Consider the following 20,839-nt stretch of genomic DNA (forward strand, 5'->3'; position numbering starts at 1 on the left):
CCCTCTCTCAAACGGTCAAGATGGAAGGACTCGGCAGCCTCCCCCTCTCCATTTAAGTGTTCGGGAGGCTTTACAGGTCTCGGCGATTGTCAGCCCTCGATCACCTTTTTTAAGGCTCCTCTGCCCCCAGTGAGGGGGATGCTTGGGCAGCGCTCCCACCTCCTTTAAATATTAATGTGGAAGGGTCTTTAGGTTTAGGTTGTCTCCCGAAACTTGCCAACTCCCCCGTTTGGGAATAACGAGGGAGGGGGGTAAGGTTAGGGCAGTGTCCCCCCCCCCCCCCGCCTGTTAAAGGGGCAGCCACAGCCTCAGCTGGAGTCATGAGGGTCTGTGCAGTCTCCTTACCCACGCCCTTCTCTGCCCAGAGAGAGATCGAAGGACCAGGTGGAGGTGGGTGGGCAGTGACCCCCGCAGCCCTTCCCATTTAAGTCTGAGGCGGCGGCGGGGGCTCCAGAGCTCCGCGGGAATCGTGGGGCTCTGTGCAGTTTCCCGCAGCGTTCCGCCCTCCCCCACGTGCGGAAGGGATGGGGGAGTGCCCGACCCCCTCCCGGCCTCCCTCCTTCCCCCGCAAGGCCTCTCTGGCGCGGGTGGCGGCCGAGCCGCATTGCTGTTCCGAGGCCGCGGAGGAGAAGGCGCCTTTGAATAGTGGTGGGCGAAGGCTGGCCCCAGGCGCGGCAGCTCAGGCCGGACCGGGGACGTAGCGGGCGTTGGCGGCAGGGGGCGGGCACGCTGTGTGTTTTTTCCCAGTACTTGCCCCGATTTATAAATTTACAGAGGAGAGGGATGTCAGCAGGAGGCACGGTGGGGTTCCGGAAGGCAGAAATGCGGTGTTTACTTGCGTCGCCTCCCCCACTTCACTTTGACCCAGGTTTGTGGTACAGACTGGGGGCTCACGTCGCCTCAGCCGACCGGGTCTGGCTCTGGAGGCCTGGTGCGGGGTGCGTGGGGGGGGGGGGGGTTGTCAGTTCGCATTTCGCGAACTAAGAAAATGCTTAGTGTTCAGACGGGGCAGCAAATGTCAATAGATTGCATTCCGTTGTGGCCAGTGCCCTTAACTTGGGGATTGCCGCCAGAGATCACCAAGGGCAGGCCAGTCCACGTCCCCTGTGCCCCGAGCCCATCCGTGTTGCCGGCACCACCGTGCCTCCCCTTAGGCCTAGGCGGGGTTGGCAGGCTCGGTGATGAGAATCCTCCTTAAGTAGACCTCCTGGCTTTAGCAGGTGGTGGGATAAGGGGGTATTTTTTGTTGCAGAGTTTTCTCTTTTTTTCTTTTTTTTTCAGTTTTCTTTTTGAAAACAGGTTTTTAGCAATCCATTTCCAAAGAATTATCATTTATGGCAGGATAACTTATCCATCAAGATGATTCAGAGCTGATTTTTTAAAAAATAAATTAAAAAATTTTATTTTTGCAGCGCGCAGGCGCGGGCTTTCCCTAGTTGCGGTGAGCGGGAGCTACTCTTCCTTGCGGTGCCGGGCTTCCCATTGCGGTGGCTTGTTGCGGGGCACGGGCTCTAGGCGCACGGGCTTCAGTAGTTGTGGCACGCGCGCGGGCTCTAGAGCGCAGGCTCAGTAGTTGTGGCGCACGGGCTTAGTTGCTCCGCGGCATGTGGCATCTTAGTTCCCCGACCAGGGCTCGAACCCGTGTCCCCTGCATTGGTAGGGAGATTATTCTTAACCTCTGGGCCACCAGGAAGGCCCCAGAGCTGGTTTTTTAGGGAGTTCTGCCTTCAGTGTGGGACAGTCAGGAACACTGGTTTTCTTGACTTCTACGCTACCCACCCACCCCCGCCCCCCACTCCCAGTTTCGCCTTTGAAGCATCTACAGTTGCTACCTATCAAAACTAGTTAAAATGAAGTGCTTATTTTCCCAGCTCTGTCCACATACAATTCTGTAACTTCAGTTCCCGTTTTCCAGTGGCATCCATAGTAACAAAAAAATTTGGAAAAAATTTAAGTATAATTTTTATAAAGAAGGATGCACTGTTTTTTCCTTTTTGGGATCAGATAGAAATCTGGCAGATATATTCAACTTGTTTAAATAATTAAAAATGAAAACTAAGGTTTTTAGATTGCATCAGTTTTCCTTAGGCTTAAAAATTAGAGAATTTGTTCCAGAGTGGCTTGAGTGATCAAAAATATTTGGAATGTTTTAATACCACAGATCTTTTTTGTTCCTTGAGACTTCACAAACATTTAAGATTAATTTAGATTCTTGCTTGCCTTAAGTTCTTTTGAGTCATAAATTGTATGTAGCCCTTATTCTTTTTGATGAATATGTGAAGTTTCGTTTAATGTATTGGATTCATATAGTGTGAAATTTTGTTATTGTACATGTTCTTTAGTTAATGTACTTGTGGAATTCCTTTCCATTTTGAATCACTGTTACTGGGTTCTTTATAAACCAATTACAGTTTCTAGAGTTTCTTCACGTATGCTTGTGTGTATCAGCAGTTCAAATGTGTTTCTGGGACCAAAGGTGAATTAAAAAAATGCAGCATTGGGTTTGCCATGTTTATAGACAGCAAAATATTCTTGAAAGTCTAGAAACTCACATGTCTGCTTTAAATAATACAGCATTTCATATTCGAATTTTTTTGTTGTCAACAGTGGATTTTCATGGCTTTCAAAAATTTATTGTCTTTAATTGTCATATGCTTTAGAAGGTGGCTGTTTTCTCTTAGATTAATGTAAACACAGTGTTAAAGTGTGAACGTAATTTTACCTTAATCCAATTCTTATTTTTGCTGCTTTGATTTTTATGTGGTTTTAGTGATTGTGTATGTTATTTTGTGTTCAGCTTTTTTCTTCTTAGCACTGCATTATAAATTTTCTTTTTAAAGTTTCTGCTTAACCATTCTATTGTGGGGATTTGGGTTTCCACATTTTTGCTATTATAGATGGTGGTGCAGTAAACATCTTTATACTAAGAGCTTTTTGCTTCAGTCTAATTATTTCCTTAGAGAAGTTCCCAGGAGTGGTTTTACTAGGCCAGAGGTCTTCAAGTTTTTTATGGCTCTTGCTAGCTGTGCCATAATACTCTTCAGGAGACTTGTGTTAGTTTCCAGTGCTGAAAAGGTGGCTCTTTTATAGAATGGTTTTTTGTAGTTTGTCAAACACTTTGGGGGATTTTGAAGGGAAAAGTTGCATTTACTGTCGAGTGCATACATAATTAAGTGCTTTTATTAGTTACCTGTTTATCTTTCACTTTGGTTTCTCTGAGGATTTAATTAATGAATGTGAAGGTGGTTTGAAAATTGTAACTGTTAATATTAATGAGGATACATGGTATATCTATTGTGCTGATACTTCTGCTACGTAGAGGAATGACAGTCCTGAGGAACTTATTCTAAAACTTTGTGTTTTTTGGTTAACCTTCCTCGTTCATCTAAAAGTATTTTTTATTAGCTGCTAGTATAAGATCAAATTATTTTTTAGTACCTTTTTTTGTAATTTCATAGCACTATTGGGAATTATCACTGGTTAAGCCGTATCTTTCTTTTCCATGTTCCCTTCCCTGTTAAAATATATATATATGTGTTGCACGTGTATGTATTCATAGATAGATAGATGTAGATACAGGTTTATAATCCTATTACTGTATTCCAGACCCTAAAATAATACAGTATTAGAATTTCTTTGGATACAGGATTAAGTGTGAATGAAAACTTTCTTAGTAATTTTCAGCTTAGTACTTTCACTGCTTCTTTCTCTTAAGGCATTGCAACTTAGAAATTATGCTGCAGTTCATTGTAATTGTTCATCATGCTTCCATTTAAATATTGGTGAGATTTTTGTCTCTTTAAATTAAGTTTCTTATAGAAGAGCCTAAAAAAACTACATTCATTCAATACATAAATTTATTGAAAATCTGTGTACAATGGAGAGGTAGGTGCTTGGGATATATTAATGAATAAAAGGAAAGATAGCTGCCCTCCAGTTGTTTACATTCCGGTGTGAGGAACCAGACAATAAATGAGACATTAAATTAGCAAACTGTATATATTAGTTAAGAACCATAGGATTAGAGGAGAGCAGATTAAAGATATGATATGGGAGTGTGGGGGAAGGGAGTGGGTTGCAGTTTTAAATGGGTTAGCCTCTTGAAGAGATAACATTTGAGCAAAGTTTTGAACGTGAGGTAGTTAGCCGTTTGCTTTTAACCTAAATTAATTAATCATATGGCCCCAGTTGTAATTTATAAGGTTTGAACTGCATCATCCCTTGCTAATTCATTCTTTTATGTGGATTAATTAACAAATTAATCCACAGGTAAACTGTAGATGGTTGTTAAAAGAGGTACCTTTTTGTGTTTCTATTGGGCTTTTTAATTTTACCTAATCAGTTTAATTTTCATCCCAAGTACCTAAAGAAAATATACTTTAAAAAAATTTTATTGGAATATAGTTGATTTACAATGTTGTGTTAGTTTCAGGTGTACAGCAAAAATACGCTGTTTAAGATTGGGCAAAAACCTACAACAAATAGCTTATCTTTGACAAAGGTAAAAGTAAGCCTATAGTTGCTTAAAGATTTTGCATTTTGAAAAGTCAACGCGTTGCATGGTATCAGTCATGGTGTTTCTTTTTTGGTTAAATGTAAACTTGCATTTTCTGTGTTTCTATACTTTTACACAGGGGATGTTAACTATAGCTATTTAATAGCCATATGTTTCAGCTTTAAGGAGTTTTTCTGTCTAAATAGATACAGCTGTGTTAGTACTTATTTTCACCATTGCAAAGTGTTTACCTTGAAAAGGATTTTAAGTTTTTATAAGATTTTTTCCCTAGAATTGTAATTTTCTATTTTGGCTAGATAATAATAGTATTTTGATATCATTTTAAAGAGTTAAGCCTAAACAAAATTCTCTCTTTGTAGCTATTTCAAATGATTGTGACTTCAGTGGAGATACAGTTTACTAACAGGCCTACCTGCTACTGTATTTTTTTAATTGAAAGTACTTGCCTTTTTTTTTTTTTTAGCCTATCTGGGTCATCTGTGAGTGTTAACCATACCAAGATTTAAGAGGTCCATATATTTTAGCAAGAGTGTCATTAAAATAAAAGTAGATTGCTCTTTCCTCTTGAGGTCTTTTTACCTCCTTAGATGTTAGATTTCAAAAATAAGGATGTGTTGGGACTTCCCTGGCAGTCCAGTGGTCAAGACTGTGCTTCCAGCGCAGGGGGCACGTGTTCTATCCCTGGTTGGGGCACTAGGATCCCGCATGCTGCGGGTGGCCAAAAGGGAAAAAAAGCGGGGGGGGGGGGGCTTCCCTGGTGGTGCAGTGGTTGAGAATCTGCCTGCTAATGCAGGGGACACGGGTTCGAGCCCTGGTCTGGGAGGCTCCCACATACCGCGGAGCAACTAGGCCCGTGAGCCACAACTACTGAGCCTGCGCATCTGGAGCCTGTGCTCCGCAACAAGAGAAGCCGTGATAGTGAGAGGCCCGCACACCGCAATGAAGAGTGGCCCCCGCTTGTCACAACTAGAGAAAGCCCTCGCACAGAAACGAAGACCCAACACAGCAAAAATAAATTAATTAATTAATAAAACAAAGGACTAGTCTTTAAAAAAAAAAGCGGGGGGGGGAGAGTGTTCGTCAGAAAATTTACTCATCAGTGAATATGAAGCTGGTATCAAGCTTTTGAAAGATTGTAGCACGTAAATCTAGAATTTGTAATGTAGACACTTTTGATCCCATAACTTTACTAACATTACTCATGATTAGAAACAGGTTGACCTATATCTTAGGCAGATTTTTTTTTTTTTTTTAGAAGATGTTGGGGGTAGGAGTTTAATTAATTAATTTATTTTTGCTGTGTTGGGTCTTCGTTTCTGTGCGAGGGCTTTCTCTAGTTGTGGCAAGCGGGGGACACTCTTCATCGCGGTGCGCGGGCCTCTCACTATCGCGGCCTCTCTTGTTGCGGAGCACAGGCTCCAGACGTGCAGGCTCAGCAATTGTGGCTCACGGGCCTAGTTGCTCTGCGGCATGTGGGTTCTTCCCAGACCAGGGCTCGAACCTGTGTCCCCTGCATTAGCAGGCAGATTCTCAACCACTGCGCCACCAGGGAAGCCCCTGACCTATATCTTAATGTGTTTTTTTATATCTTTAAACTATACTTTTCTACTCAAAACGAATTTCTTTTATATGTGTGTGTGTGTGTGTGTATGAAATTTAACACTTTGCGGCATACAGACATGTACAGAATGTGGCCCACACTGCTTATCTTACAATAGAGATAAGAGCTGTACTTAAACCAGTGTCCAAAACAGATTCTTTCTTCAGATTAATAAATTGAGAAAGTCTTTGTATAAGTATTACCTCATTTGTATTTGAAAGTTCTGTCTTTTATAATTTGAAAAACAGTATGCTTTAAATATTTAATGTAGAAGAGTGCACAGAATTTAAAAAAAAAAGCCCAAACTCCTTTAAAATTAAAATCTCCCACAGTCTTTCCTTTGAGGTAACCACTGTTAGAAATTTGGTGAACAATTTTTCAGACTCCGAAAATGAGATCATATGGTGCCTACTGTTTTGGATTCAAGAGTATATATTTTCTTTTTAAAGATTTATTTTTTTCCCTAAAACTGTAGAATTTTAGAGCATAACAAAGTCTCAAAATAGAAGGGAAAAAATTTTAAGCTTTGAGAGGTGAGGGTATTTGCTCAAAGCAACGTATTTGTAGAATTTTGTTACATCCTTCCCATTAAATAAACGCAGAGATAAACAAGATCGTACTGTGTGGGACTTCCCCGGTAGTCTAGTGGCTAAGGCCCCGAGCTCCCAATGCCTGGTGCCCGGGTTTGATCCCTGTCAGGGAACTAGGTCCCACGTGCGCATGGCAACTAAAACCCAGTGCAGCCAAATAAATAAACAAATAAATAGATCATGCTTTGTATTTTAAAGAAGACACAGCCACAGACAGTCCTTGCCCTTCAGGATAGCTTTTGTAACCTTGAGTTCAGCTGGATAAAATAGAAGGTCTAGTTCCTTTTAAAAATATATATATAATTTTATACATATGTGGTGTGAAATCTACTTAAATGTGAAGTCCTTGGTTTTGTTAGTTGTAATTGTTTAGTATTGTGGATCTGGGGGGTTTATGAAAATTTGCCACAACTATTAACCTTAGGTTTTATTTGCTAAAAATATTTGCAGTTGTATTCATGTGAAAATTTGAAATTCCCTTTAATTTAAAATAATATTTATGTAGATTGCTTGTACTTTAAGCCTCGAAATTTAGTCATGTGGCCATACAATAACAATTTCATGCCATGATTAGTAGCTAAATGCATTTTGGGAACTGGATAAAATGGCATGCTGTAAGGGAGTCTTTGTAATTCTCACCAGTTTGTGGTATGTGGCTTGTTTTTATTAAGAGTTTCAGAACTGGGGGCTTCCCTGGTGGCGCAGTGGTTGAGAGTCCGCCTGCTGATGCAGGGGACACGGGTTCGTGCCCCAGTCTGGGAAGATCCCACATGCCGCGGAGCAGCTAGGCCCCTGAGCCATGGCCGCTGAGCCTGCGCGTCTGGAGCCTGTGCTCTGCAACGGGAGAGGCCGCAACGGTGAGAGGCCCACGTATCGCAAAAAAAAAAAAAGTTTCAGAACTTTAGAATGTTGTCCTCTTGAAAGTATTACCTTGAGAGACTTTAAGAGGTTGTCAATGTCAAATATTTTTGATTGCCACTTTATGTTCATATTGCTTTTTATAAGTCATATGTTAAAAGATACTCTTAGCAATAATTGTTGTAAATAGAGTATCTTGATTATAGTTTTTTTTATTTATTTTTAAATTTTATTTATTTATTTTTAAAAGTTTATTTACTTATTTGGCTCTGCCGGGTCTTAGTTGTGGCACGCGGGATCTTCATTGTGGCATATGGGATCTTTAGTTGCGACGTGCATGTGGGATCTAGTTCCCTGACCAGGGATGGAACCTGGGCCCCCAGCACTGGGAGTGCAGAGTCTTAGCCACTGGACCACAAGGGAAGTCCCAGTTTTAGTTTTAAAGAAAGAAAAGGCTGGTTTTGAATCAAATCGTGCATTCTTCTTTTGGGACTCATAAACATTTCTTGTGGACCTTGTGTAGTTACCTTTTTTTCAATCCTGAAACATACTTGAAAATCAGGTAGAGAAAAAACTTAAGGTTGAAGCTTGTGCAGATTACAGAAAGGTGAGCGCTTTTGGGCCTTTTTCACTTTATATGTGATTCTGCTTAGCTTGCTTTTTTGATTTACAGATTGCCAGCAAGTAGGTAAAACTTTTAGGGGCAAACACACTGGTAGCGATGAGAAGTAATAATAGTATGATAGAAGGTTAAGAGATGGGAAAATTATAAAAAAACACACAAGAGCTCAAAAATTTACCATCAAGGGCTATAAGTGTATAGCTCTATGCCTTAGTAGACCCCAGAGGCATTACTATTTTATGGCATAATATGTTTAATTGATGTGCTCATAATGGTGACTCGTAAGACAAGGTTAAATTGTTTTTCATATCTTTCAAAGAAGTAATTTCTCAAAGGTTAGGTGATGACCCCTTAGTAGATTGTAAAATCACTTTAGTGGGTCATGACAAGCATTTTTAGAAAAAATGAAAAAAATAGAAGATATTACAGTGCATTGCATTTTAAGGGTAAGAACTGTTTTAAGGAACTTCTGTAATGTATATATACTGTGTTGCAATTTAAACTGTAACTTTTCATTGGTGTAGTCAAAGTCACTGATTTAGAGGCACCAAGATGCAGTAAAAGGATTGAGGAAGGGTTTTGGAGTTTTTTCCTACTCTAGGGTTGCCAGATTTAGCAAATAAAAATACAGGATGCCCAGTTAAACTTGAATTTTTAAAAAATTTTTTTTTTAAGTATAGTTGATTTACAGTGTTGTGTTAGCTTCGGGTGTATGGCACAGTGATTCAGACGTATATATTCTTTTTCAGATTCTTTTCCCTTATAGGTTATTACAGAATATTGAGTATAGTTCCCTGTGCTGCACAGTTGGTCCTTTTTGGTTATCTATTTTATATATAATAGTGTATATAGTTTAAAACTCGCAAACTTGCAATTTATTCCCCCCTCTCCCCAACTTGCATTTCTGATAAACGACGACTGATTTTTTGGTATAAATAGGTCCCAAATTGCATGGAACAAAATTATTATTTATCTGAATTTCAAATTTGACTGGGTATCCTTTATCTGGTAACCCCAGTCTGGGCTAGAATTGGGATTCACCCCCTGGTGACTAAAATTTAAGTTCTGTGAGGGCAGGAACCTCATTTTGTTCACTATTGTATCCCAGTCTCCTGGAACAGTGCTTGGCACTTAGTAAGTGGTCAGATGTTTGAGTGAATGAATGGGCAAGTTACTCTCAGGCTCAGTTTCTGTACTTATTAAAAGGGGGAAATAATACCTTCTTTAAAAAGTGAGATACTAAATTTTTATTACATGTCATTCTCCACACATATTAAGCTCTGAGTATTTTATTTGTTTTGGCACGCCATGCGGCTTGCAGGATCTTAGTTCTCTGACCAGGGATCGAGCCTGGGCCCTTGGCAGTGAAAGCACGTAGTCGTAACCACTGGACCGCCAGGGAATTCCCTCAATGTTTTAGAATTATACAGATCTGGAGTTGGAGGTGGCTCTGGTGAGTATTTACTTCTCATTCTCTTTACTGATGAGGAAACTAAGGCCACAGAGATTATTTGCCAAAGTTCTCCCATCATCATTGGCTGCATAGCTGGCTTTGGAATCTTGTTCCCTCTTCTTTGTAATATGTTTCTTAAGACTTATTTTCAAAATTTGATACTCATTTAGTAATCTAAGAAAAGATCCACCTGTCCAGAAAAAAATTTTCTAAGTGTTTCAATTAGCAAAGGGTCTACTCTGCTATTTTTTTTTAATTTATTTATTTATTATTTATTTTTGGCTGTGTTGGGTCTTCATTGCTGCACGCGGGCTTTCTCTAGTTGCGGTGAGCTGGGGACACTCCTAGTTGCAGTGCGCGGTCTTCTTACTGCAGTGGTTCTCTTGTTGTGGAGCATGGGCTCTAGGCACTCGGGCTTCAGTAGTTATGGCATGAGGGCTCAGTAGTTGCGGCATTCAGGCTCAGTAGTTGTGTCTCATGGGCTCCAGAGCACAGGCTCAGTAGCTGTGGCGCATGGGCCTAGCCGTTCTGCGGCATGTGGGATCTTCCTGGACCAGGGCTCGAACCCATGTCCCCTGCATTGGCAGGCAGGTTCCTAACCACTGCGCCACCAGGGAAGTCCCCTACTCTGCTATTTTTTGTTTTCTGTCACATTTAAGTGGAAGAGTGTCTCTTTAGTCCTTTTAACTTAGGAACTTGAATCCAAAATGAAGTTCCTCTGTTTCTACCAGGCATTCCTTTCCTCTGTGACTATCCTTTCTTAATCTTTAACCTAGCTGGCAAATAGGTTTCACTTTATCTGGTAATTATGATTGATTGTTGTGTTGTTTGAAGGATTCTGAGATTTCATGTTGTTTGGAGGATTCTGAGATTTCGTCTGGCTTTAGAGAAGAGATGTAGATAGAGAAGGGGGTGGGTTGATTCTTTATCATGGGCACCGGAGGGATTTGCTGACTGTAGCTTAGCAAACTTTCTGATTGGTCTCTTTATGCCTAGACACTTCCTATATACTCTATAGCCATAAAAATCCTCCCCTCCACCCCACCCCTGGCAAAAAAAAAAATATCCCCCAAACATCTTTCATTGTGTACTGTTTCTATTAAGAAACTTTTAGTGGCTTTCATCACTAGCTGAATCAAATCGAGACTATTCATGAATAGTTTTAGTCAAGTCCCTCCACAGACTGTGCATACTGTATTCTCCAGAATAAATCAAATTATGTCAATCTAGTCATCTTGTCCTCTTAAGCATAGGTTTTTGAAGGCTTAGCACAGATCCTTTCTTACACAGTCCCTCACCATATTTACCCTAGGAAAATGGGATTCTTCCTGTGCCCCTGTGATTTTTGGCAAGTATCATTCCTGTGGCATTCAATGTACAGTGTGTTTTTTCCCCCATAAATTTATTATTTATTATTTATTTTGGCTGTGTTGGGTTTTTGTTGCTGCGCGCGGGCTTTCTCTAGTTGCTGTGAGCGGGGGCTATTCGTTGCAGTGCAGGGCTTCTTATTGCGGTGGCTTCTCTTGTTGCAGAGCACGGCCTCTAGGTGCGTGGGCTTCAGTAGTTGTGGCACGTGGGCTCAGTAGTTGTGGCTCACGGGCTCTAGAGCGCAGGCTCAGTAGTTGTGGCGTATGGGCTTAGATGCTCCGTGGCATGTGGGATCTTCCCGGACCAGGGCTCGAACCCGTGTCCCCTGCGTTAGGCAGGAGAATTCTTAACCACTGCGCCACCAGGGAAGTCCCTCCAATGTACAGTGTCTTGCATTTAAGTGCAGCAGCTCCTCCACTTACAAACTTTCTCAGGATGAACTCTGAGATTAGGAGCAGAGCTACACCACAGATCAAAAGTGGGTTCATCCCACCGACAGATGGCCTTTTTTTTGTTTTTTCCTTTTTTGGGGTGGTTTATGGTCATTTTGCAGCCAACCATTCTTGTCATTTTAAAATTCTCTATGTGTTTACTGTGTTTGAGTTTAGTTTATCATTGTTAAAGCTGTCATTTTCAAAAAGTGCAGCATCAGTGAGTACTGATAGTGCCAGTCAGAAGAAACAACTTAATTATGGTAGAAATGAGAGATTTTTAAAAATTATAAGTAGTAGGAAAATGATGGCTTGGGATGGGACGAATTATTCTGAAGGACAGAGAGCAAAAAGTACCATGCATATTTAGTCAGTAATAATCAACAAAAGATAAGAATTAGTGGATGAAATGGAAAAACTTGGAAGTTTGCAGCTAGTGGTGTTAATTTGGGAGAAGGCTAAAGTAGTTAAAATGCTATTACTGAAATTTTTGTCAAGACCTACAAACAGTGCTACGGGTTCAGAGTACTGTGAATAAAGAGTCTAAGGAATCTCCAGTGACATTGGAAAAGATTATTAAGAGGTTGTCTTTTGGGAGAAGATGCCAAATAGAATGTTCATATATTGGGTCTATAAGCGTTCAAACTTCCTCCTGTCCATTTTGGACTTAGGATCACATGGATGTACAGAGGAAACTTTAAAAATTTCATTGTTCAGTGTGCCGTGATTTAGCTTAAATTGCTAGACAGTTACTGTGATAGATTGTATTTTAATTAGACGTATTGAAATATAATTTACAAAAAGTAAAGTTCACCGTTTTTAGTGTATAGTTCTTGAGTTTTGAAAAACGTACAGTCTTATATCACCACCACAATCAGAGTATCATCCCATAAATTTTCCTTGTGCCTCTTTTCAGTCAGTCCCCTTTCTCCAAACCTGGTAATCACCGATCTGTTTCCTAACATTATAGTTTTGTCTTTTCTAGAATGTCATATACATGATATTATACAATATACAGCCTTTTGTGTTTGGCTTCTCTCATGTAACATAATGCTTTGAGATTCATTCATGTTACTGCATGTTAACAGTATCTTCTTTTTTTCTTGCTGAGTAGTATTCCATTGTGTGCGTGTGATCTAGTTCCCTGACCATTGTTTATCAAGTGATGCACTTTTAAGTTGTTAGCAGTTTTGGGCTATTAAGAATAATGCTGTGAATATTGATGTACAGGTTTTGTGTGGTCATAACAATTTCATTTCTCTTGATTAAATACCTAGAAATGGAATTGCTATGTTGTATGGCAAATGTTTATTTAAATTTAAAAATAATTGCGAAACTTTGCTAAAGTAACTGATTTCTAATTGCTCTAATTTCTTGGCAACACTTAGTATGCTAGTTTTTAATTTCAGCCGTTCTAGTGACTGTGCAGTGGTATTTCATTGTGGTTTGAATCTGCATTTCCTTATGTCTAATGATATTGAACATCTTTTCATGTGCTTGTTTGCCATTTGTTTATCATCTTTGGTGATGAGAAACTATCAGTATTTGGGGTCTAACTTGTTTGAAAGTAAAGGAGCTTCTGTATTTGCATTGCCTGCCTTCTAGATTTAGAACATCTTGAGGGCAGGGACGAGTGCTTTGTACCACTTTGTATACTTAGTAAGTGGTAAATTTTTTATTAACTGCATGAGCACTGGTCTCATTTTATTAACTGCATGAGCACCCTGCCAAGGAAAAGTTGTCATCTCAAATGGAACATGGCATTTATTTTATAGGCATACCATAGTTAAACTTTTTGAGTACCTCCTGTTTGCCAGGCTCGGGGGACACAGTGGTGAACAAGCCAGATGAGGTCTCTCCCTTCCTGGAGCTTACGTACTAGTAGGGGAGACAGGGCAGAAAGTTCACACCTTTGCTTCCCCTTATTACTAACGCTTAGCATGCTTCTATCTTACACAATATGGCAAATCTTTTAGATGAAGGGAGAAAACTTACTGCTTTATCAGAAGATAGGTCCTCTGACGAGAGTAGTCTAGTATGTTGCTAAGGTTCTTATTCCTTTCAGTGCTTTTGGGATAGCTACTCACTAGTCACAGAAATCAGTATGTTTGAGAAGCCTCCTGGTCTAAGCTTGTGAAAGCTGACTAGGGTCATAATTGAAAGGGAGAGGGAAAACTGTATTTGAGTGGACCCACCATGAGCTTGTTCTGCTAGGGCATATACATACATTTTACATATATATAATATATATACATTCTTTCTCATTTGATTATCACACAGTCCTGTTAGATAATCTGTTGCCCCATCCCATTTTACCCATGAGGGAGCTAAGGCCCAGACGATAAGTGACCTGTTTTAATGTTACTCACCTAGAAGGTGGCAGAGATGGAATGACTTACTATTGTTGTATTTAGGGTCTCTGAAAAGGTGTATGCAAGTGAGAACAGAAGAAAACTGGTGATGGATTTAAGGAATGTTACAATTAGTTTCTTACTTTAATTGACCAGAAACCTGAGTCACTAGCTTCCCTGGGTGAAGGAATGTAAGTCAACAGGCTCCTTAGGATGAAAAGTGGAAAAGAAAATGAGGAACTTGCATTTGTGACAGATAAGGAATTTAGTTATTCATAGTCTGTAAATGTTATATAGGAAGTCTGCATTAGTTTTAACCCAATCTGAAAGGTTAGAGAATAAATGAGAATTCTTATTTATTATTAACACCTTTTTTCCTGTGTAAAACATGTTAGAAAAAACTAGCATTTCTGAGCCAAGTAGAAGCCATTTTTCTGAAGAAGAAAGTTTAGATATGTATGTATGATGTGAAAACAGTTTATGGAGAGCTTCCTGTTTATATAATGATGGTTACCATTTATTTTGTGCCTGTTAGGTTTCAGGAACTGTGCCAAGTGCATTACTTACATATCCTTTAATCCTTACAACAGCCCAGCCTGTCAGGTTGGTAGTGCCATATCTATTTTAAAGATGAGGGAATGGCACTTCAGAGAAATTAAGGAACTTGCCCAGGGTCAAAGGGCTAGGAAGCGATGAAGCTGAGATTCTAACCCTGTAAGACTTCAGAGCTTTTGCTTTTTAGTAACTGTGCTCCACTGCTTCTAGTTAAGCTCTATGGCAAAACAAAAGCAGATAAAAATCAATGAAGAAAACAATTCAGTCATTATTGTGAGCCATAAAATGGCTTCCACTACCCATGCCTTAATCCTGGCAGTTCTATTTATAAATGAATCTGGTTCCAAAAGCTTAAGATTTTTATTTTAAAATTTGTAAACAGTGTTATAAATGGTGGCTAGTTTTCTGCACCTATTTTATCAGATAGTTGTTACCCATAATTAATTTGAACTAAGGAGTAGCATACTATATTGTAGGTTAAGAAGGCATTTTTGGCTTGATCTAAGAATTCCAACACCACTTAACCGATGTTTCTGTAGGAGAATTAGAGGGCTAGAACCCACTTCTCCACTCTCCCTTTCTTAGTCAAGTTGGAGGCTATATAGCCCTGGAGCTAGAAAAACACACTGAAGAAGACTTACACAGCACACATTAGTCCTCCAAAGAGAAGGGATTAAATAGTTGAAGAAATGTTTCCTATATTTTGTGGCTTTAGGGAAGTTCCTGGCTATGCTGCAGTTATTTCTATGGGCCAAACAATCATGTTAGGCAATCATACATTTTATTCGTTTTTTTAAAATATTTATTTATTTTTTTATTATTTTGGCTGTGCTGGGTCTTAGTTGCCGCATGTGGGATCTAGTTCCCTGACCAGGGATCGTACCTGGTCCCCCTGCATTGGGAGTGCAGAGTCTCACCCACTGGGCCACCAGGGAAGTCCCCATTTTATTCTTAATTTTTGCAACACATTAATTGTGCCCACCTGTTTAACCTAGCCTTCCTTTTGCTATTAGATTTAAACTCTACTTTTTTGGGGTAACCCCTCTGCTCAAAAATCATCCTATTCCCAAGCCTAATGTCCTTTTCACTCTCAAGGCTTTCCATGATCTAACCCAGGGGTTGGCAAATGTCTTCTGTAAAGAGCCAAATAATAAATCTTTTAGGCCTTGCAGGCCACATGTAGTTTTTTTTGCATATTCTTCTATTTAAAAAAAAACAACTCTTTAAATGTAAAAAGCATTCTTAGCTCTGAGACGTATAAAAACAGGCCACAGGACCATGGACATTTGCCAACCCCATTTTATCTTTCCGGTCATGTTTTCCATCAACTCTTCAAAACATGACCTCCATTTAAATCAACATGGTCTCCTTTTCTCATTGCCTCTGCAGGTATCAAACTCAGCCTCTACTGCCTGCCTGCCTGCTCTTCCATCAGTATTCTCCTTTTCCACATCCTCATACTTATCCTCTAAGATCTAGTTCAGATCTTCCATGAAGCTAATTCTCATTTATTTTTCTTTTTATTAACTCTTGGTAGAACTTAGCGTGTCCCATATGTTAGCTTTCTTATTTGAGAACATGTTCCATGTTTTTTCATAGTAGCTTGCTATAAACTACAAGAATAAAAAGATTCACATTTTCCCTCAAACAATTTTCTGGTGAATGTCTAAAGTTACTATTTCTTTTCACAAGACAGTGTTCCTTCTATGTGGCATCCTATACTCCTCCCCCAAATCTGAATTTTAGAATTGGAAGCTAGCATTTGAGATCATCATGACTCATCCTCTTTATTTTGGACAGGAGCAGGAACTTTAAATGACTTGTCCAGAGTCACACAATTTATTTAGCACCCTAGGCCTTTTCTTACTTAGTGGCCTACAGCAGGTTATTTCACTTGTGCTTGAGTTTCTTCCTCTGTGAAATGGGGGTGATGAGGATTAAATGAATTATATGTGTAAATTGCTTAAATCGATGTTTGGCATGTGGTAAGTGCTCAGTAACTTTCAGCTGTTACTGTTACCATGTTTGAAAATCAGTAAAGGGCTTCCCTGGTGGCACAGTGGTTAAGAATCTGCCTGCCTAATGCAGGGGACACGGGTTCGATCCCTGGTCCGGGAAGATTCCACATGCTGCGGAGCAACTAGGCCTGTGCCCCTCAACTACTGAGCCTGCGCTCAAGAGCCCGTGGGCCACAACTACAGAGCACATGTGCCACAACTACTGAGCACATGTGCCACAACTACTGGAGCCCATGTACCTAGAGCCCGTGCTCCGCAACAAGAGGAGCCACTGCAGTGAGAAGCCTGTGCACTGCAATGAAGAGTAGCCCCCGCTCGCCACAACTAGAGAAAAGCCCGCGCGCAGCAATGAAGACCCAATGCAGCCAAAAATAAATAAGTTAAAAAAAAGAAAATCAGTAAAAACTACCTGAGCAAATTAAGGCTGAAAACTGCTTGTTGGTGGGTTTGGGGTAATGCTATATTAGTAGACACAGTTTAGCATTTTGTTGAGCTTGTATGCATACTGTTGATTAATTCAGTAAACGTTTGAAGCTATCAGAATGGGATAGTTAAAAGATGAATGAAGCATCTCTGCTTCCAAGTTAACCAGTGAGTGTAGTGGGGGAGGGCAGGATGCAGGTAGTATAAACTGGTAGCACTGAGAAGCGAGTAAGTGACTGCTTTGGGTGGGTGGTGAAGAAAGTGGTGAGTGTTGAGATGGATCTTAAGAAATGATAAGCAGTTTCCAATGAGGCCATGGAAGAGAAGAGGAGGTTCCAGGCAGGGAGAAGTTTGTGCCAAATTACAGAGATGCTTGTAAACATGGTTGTGGGTTGAAAAATTTGCTTCACAGTGTGGTAGAAGAATTGGAGGAAGTAAGTATTGAAAGCAGGGAGACAGGTTTGGAAGCCCTTGTAGTTAGAGAAGAAACGAAGTGAGCTTGAAATAAATGCTAAAGAGAATTTTTTTAATAAGAATTTTTTAATAGAAATTTCAACATAGATAAAAATAGAACAGTTTAATGAGCCTATGTATCTGTCACTCACTTTCAGCCATTATCATTGAGTGATTCATCTTGTTTCCCCTTATTCCCCTCTTCCCCATTACCACTTGTAGTTTTTTGAAGGGGAGTGAAGTTGTTTTGAGGCCCTAGGAAAGATTAATGACCAGTGGGTAAAACCATTGGGAGAGAGAGTACACTATAAGGAAGCACTCTTGGTGTATTAGAGCGGATGGATGCTTTGGAAGGTAGATAGCACCTACTTCTGGAGAAGCTCAAAGAGAGGACTGGAACTGCACTGCCCAGTATGGTAGCCACTATCCATCCACATCTGGCTATTTACATTAAAAAAATTTTTTTTTAATGTGGCCCGCATTTTAAATTTGGTTAATTTATTTTTGCCTGCACCACACGGCATGCAGGATCTTAGTCCCCCCCACCCCCACCCCAGGGATCCAACCCGTGCCCCCTGCAGTGGAAGCATGGAGTCTTAACCACTGGACCTCCAGGGAAGTCCTGCTATTTACACTTAGAATTAAGTTAATTAAAATTTTTAAAAAATCAGCTCCTCAGTCACACTAGCCATATTTCAAGTGCTCAGCCACCACATGTGCCTAGTGGCTACCATATTGGGCAACATGATTATAGAACTTTTTTTTTTTTTTTTGCGCAGTATGCGGGCCTCTCACTGTTGTGGCCTCTCCCGTTGCGGAGCACAGGCTCCAGACGCGCAGGCTCAGCGGCCGTGGCTTACGGGCCCAGCCGCTCTGCGGCACGTGGGATCCTCCCGGAACACGGCACAAACCCGTGTCCCCAGCATCGGCAGGCGGACTCTCAGCCACTGCGCCACCAGGGAAGCCCCTAGAACTTTTTTTTTAATTCATTATAGAAAGTTCTGTTGGACAGCACTGGACTTGAGCACCCAGGATTCCTTTTTATCCGAGTCTTCTGGAGCTTTTGATATGTCTAGGTCACATCTAATTGTGCATGACTTTATGGCCAAGCCCCCTTATCCCTTCCTCGAAGTAAAACTTCATTTGAAGAGTTGTCCCTGCCCCCCCCTCGCTGCACAGTTCTAGTGTGTGCTGTAATATGAGGAAAGTAATTGTATTAGCTAACAATTATTAAGCAGTTAATAATGTGCCAGGCGTTGTTCTTAAGCCAGGTTGTCTATATGGAATATCATTTAATTTTCACAACCTAATGAGAAGGTATTATTATTTTTTTGAGAACGTACTATTTTTGTCACCATTTTGTAGATCTTGAAATTAAGGCACAAAGAGCTGAAGTCATGAGGTTAAGGTCACAGAGCTAGGAAATGATAGGGCCAGAATTTGAACCCAAGGAGTTTGCAGCAAACTGAAATAAGTTCTTGTGGGGATGGTTCTTGAAACATTGATTCTAGATGATTATGTGACTGCATTAATTTGGCGGTTGTTCTGTGTGAATTTAGAGTTGCCAGCCCTCAGTTTGCTAAAAAAACTCTAGCTTTTTACTAGGTTTGGGTTGTCATGACCTGCTCCCTACTGCCATCTTGTTTGACTCATCTTTTCAGTGAGGAAGTATTCAATAAGTATTAGTTATAGAATTTCCCTTTCTAATAAAAAGACTGAAATGGGAAGAACAAAATGACTCACCTAATTGAGTTAACTTTAAGAACTGGAATTAGATTTCTAGTTTTTAGTTAATTGTCCTTTTTCTTGACAGCTGTAGTTTTTCTGTACTATAAAGAGAAATTGAATTAGTCAATATTTGTCATAATTCACATAAATTATACTACATACTTAATTTATTCAACAATTCAGAGTACTTACTTTGTGCCAGGCTCTGTTCTAAGCCCTGGGCACTCAGTGGTGAATGAGACAGAAATGTTTGCCCTCATGAGGTATATATTCTGGAGGTGAGGGTTGGACAGAGACAGAAAGAAAATAAAGGAACATGTAATAAACAAAATTTCAGTTTTTTTTTTTGTTTTTTTGTTTTGCCGTACGTGGACCTCTCACTGTTGTAGCCTCTCCCGTTGCGGAGCACAGGCTCCAGACGCGCAGGCTTAGCGGCCATGGCTCATGGGCCCAGCCGCTCTGCGGCACGTGGGATCTTCCCGGACCGGGCACGAACCTGTGTCCCCTGCATCGGCAGGTGGACTCTCAACCACTGCGCCACCAGGGAAGCCCAAAATTTCAGTTATTAAGTGCTGTAATATACTAAGTATTAGTTACTTAAGTACTAAAACAGAGTGATATAATAGTAGTTGGGGAGCTACTTTTGATGGGTGGGTCTGGGTAAGCCGCTCTGAGGAGGTGACATCTAAGTAACAAGAAGCAGTCAGCCATGTGAATAGTTGGGGGAACAACATTATTACAACTCTATTGGAAGGGAGTTTGAGGTGTGTAGTATTCTTACTATGCCAATGAGTATCAGTTGTATCCGTACAAGTAGTCTGGTTCTAGAAATTTGGATCAATGTAGTATTTTGACTGTGTACATTTGTCACCCAGGCTTGTTCAAATAGTTGTAGAAAATGGTGAATGACATGTATAGGTGCCATGTTGAAAAGTGGTGATGAATGACCAGAATGGTGAAAAATGAAAAAGTAAACAGTTTTTCAATTACATTGTCTGTTGGCAGTACCAGTAGAAATTGCATGCCCTTTGCATTTTAGTATGTTCTCTGGTGTCCTAGTGCTTTCAGTTTCCCTTAGTCAGGGAATGTCTGAAATCTTTATAATTTATCCACAGTCCCTTCTTACTTGTTTCTTTTGCTCTCGGTGTATTGATGTTGTCCTTTGCAGCAAAAAAGTTTTAAATCTTGATCTCAAGTCCCGTTTATCTATTTTTTCATCTGTAGTTTGTGCTTTTACTGTCATATCTAAGAATCCATTGCCAAATCCATTGAAGATTTATTCTCATGTTTTTTGCCTTAAGAATTTTATAGTTTTAGCTCTTACATTTACATCTTTAATCCATTTTGAGTTAATTTTTGTATATGATATGCAGTAGGGGTCCAGATACATTCTTTTGCAGGTGGATATCCAGTTGTCCCAGCACTATTTGTGAAAATAACTAATCTTTCCCCATTGAATTGTCCTGGCACTTTTCTCAAAAATCAGTTGACCATAAATGTAAGAGTTTATTTCTGGACAGTTAATGCTATTTCATTGATCTGTATGTATGTCCTTATGCCATTACCATACTGTCTTGATTACTCTAGCCTTCCTAGATTATTTTGAAGCAATTCCTGACATCATGACATTTCTTCTGTAAATATTTCAGTATAGTATCTAAGAGAATGGAAACCATTATCACATTTTTAAAAATTAACATTAATTCCTTAGTATTTTTTAATGTCCTATTAGTTCAGGTTTTCCCTTTTTTGTCTCTTAAAAGAAAAACAAGGGCTTCCCTGGTGGCGCAGTGGTTGAGAGTCCGCCTGCAGATGCAGGGGACACGGGTTCGTGCCCCGGTCTGGGAGGATCCCACGTGCCACGGAGCGGCTG

General features: G+C 40.3%; 1 protein-coding gene across 17 annotated transcripts in view; it reads left to right on the forward strand.

The window, feature by feature from the left end:
* The window catches only part of ATXN2 (ataxin 2), a 129,940-nt gene that overhangs the window by 608 nt on the left and 108,493 nt on the right, over nt 1-20,839 (forward strand). The gene's annotated exons all lie outside the window — the stretch shown is intronic.

This window comes from Stenella coeruleoalba, assembly GCF_951394435.1.
Source record: "Stenella coeruleoalba genome assembly, chromosome: 14".
NCBI classification, from domain to species: domain Eukaryota; kingdom Metazoa; phylum Chordata; class Mammalia; order Artiodactyla; family Delphinidae; genus Stenella; species Stenella coeruleoalba.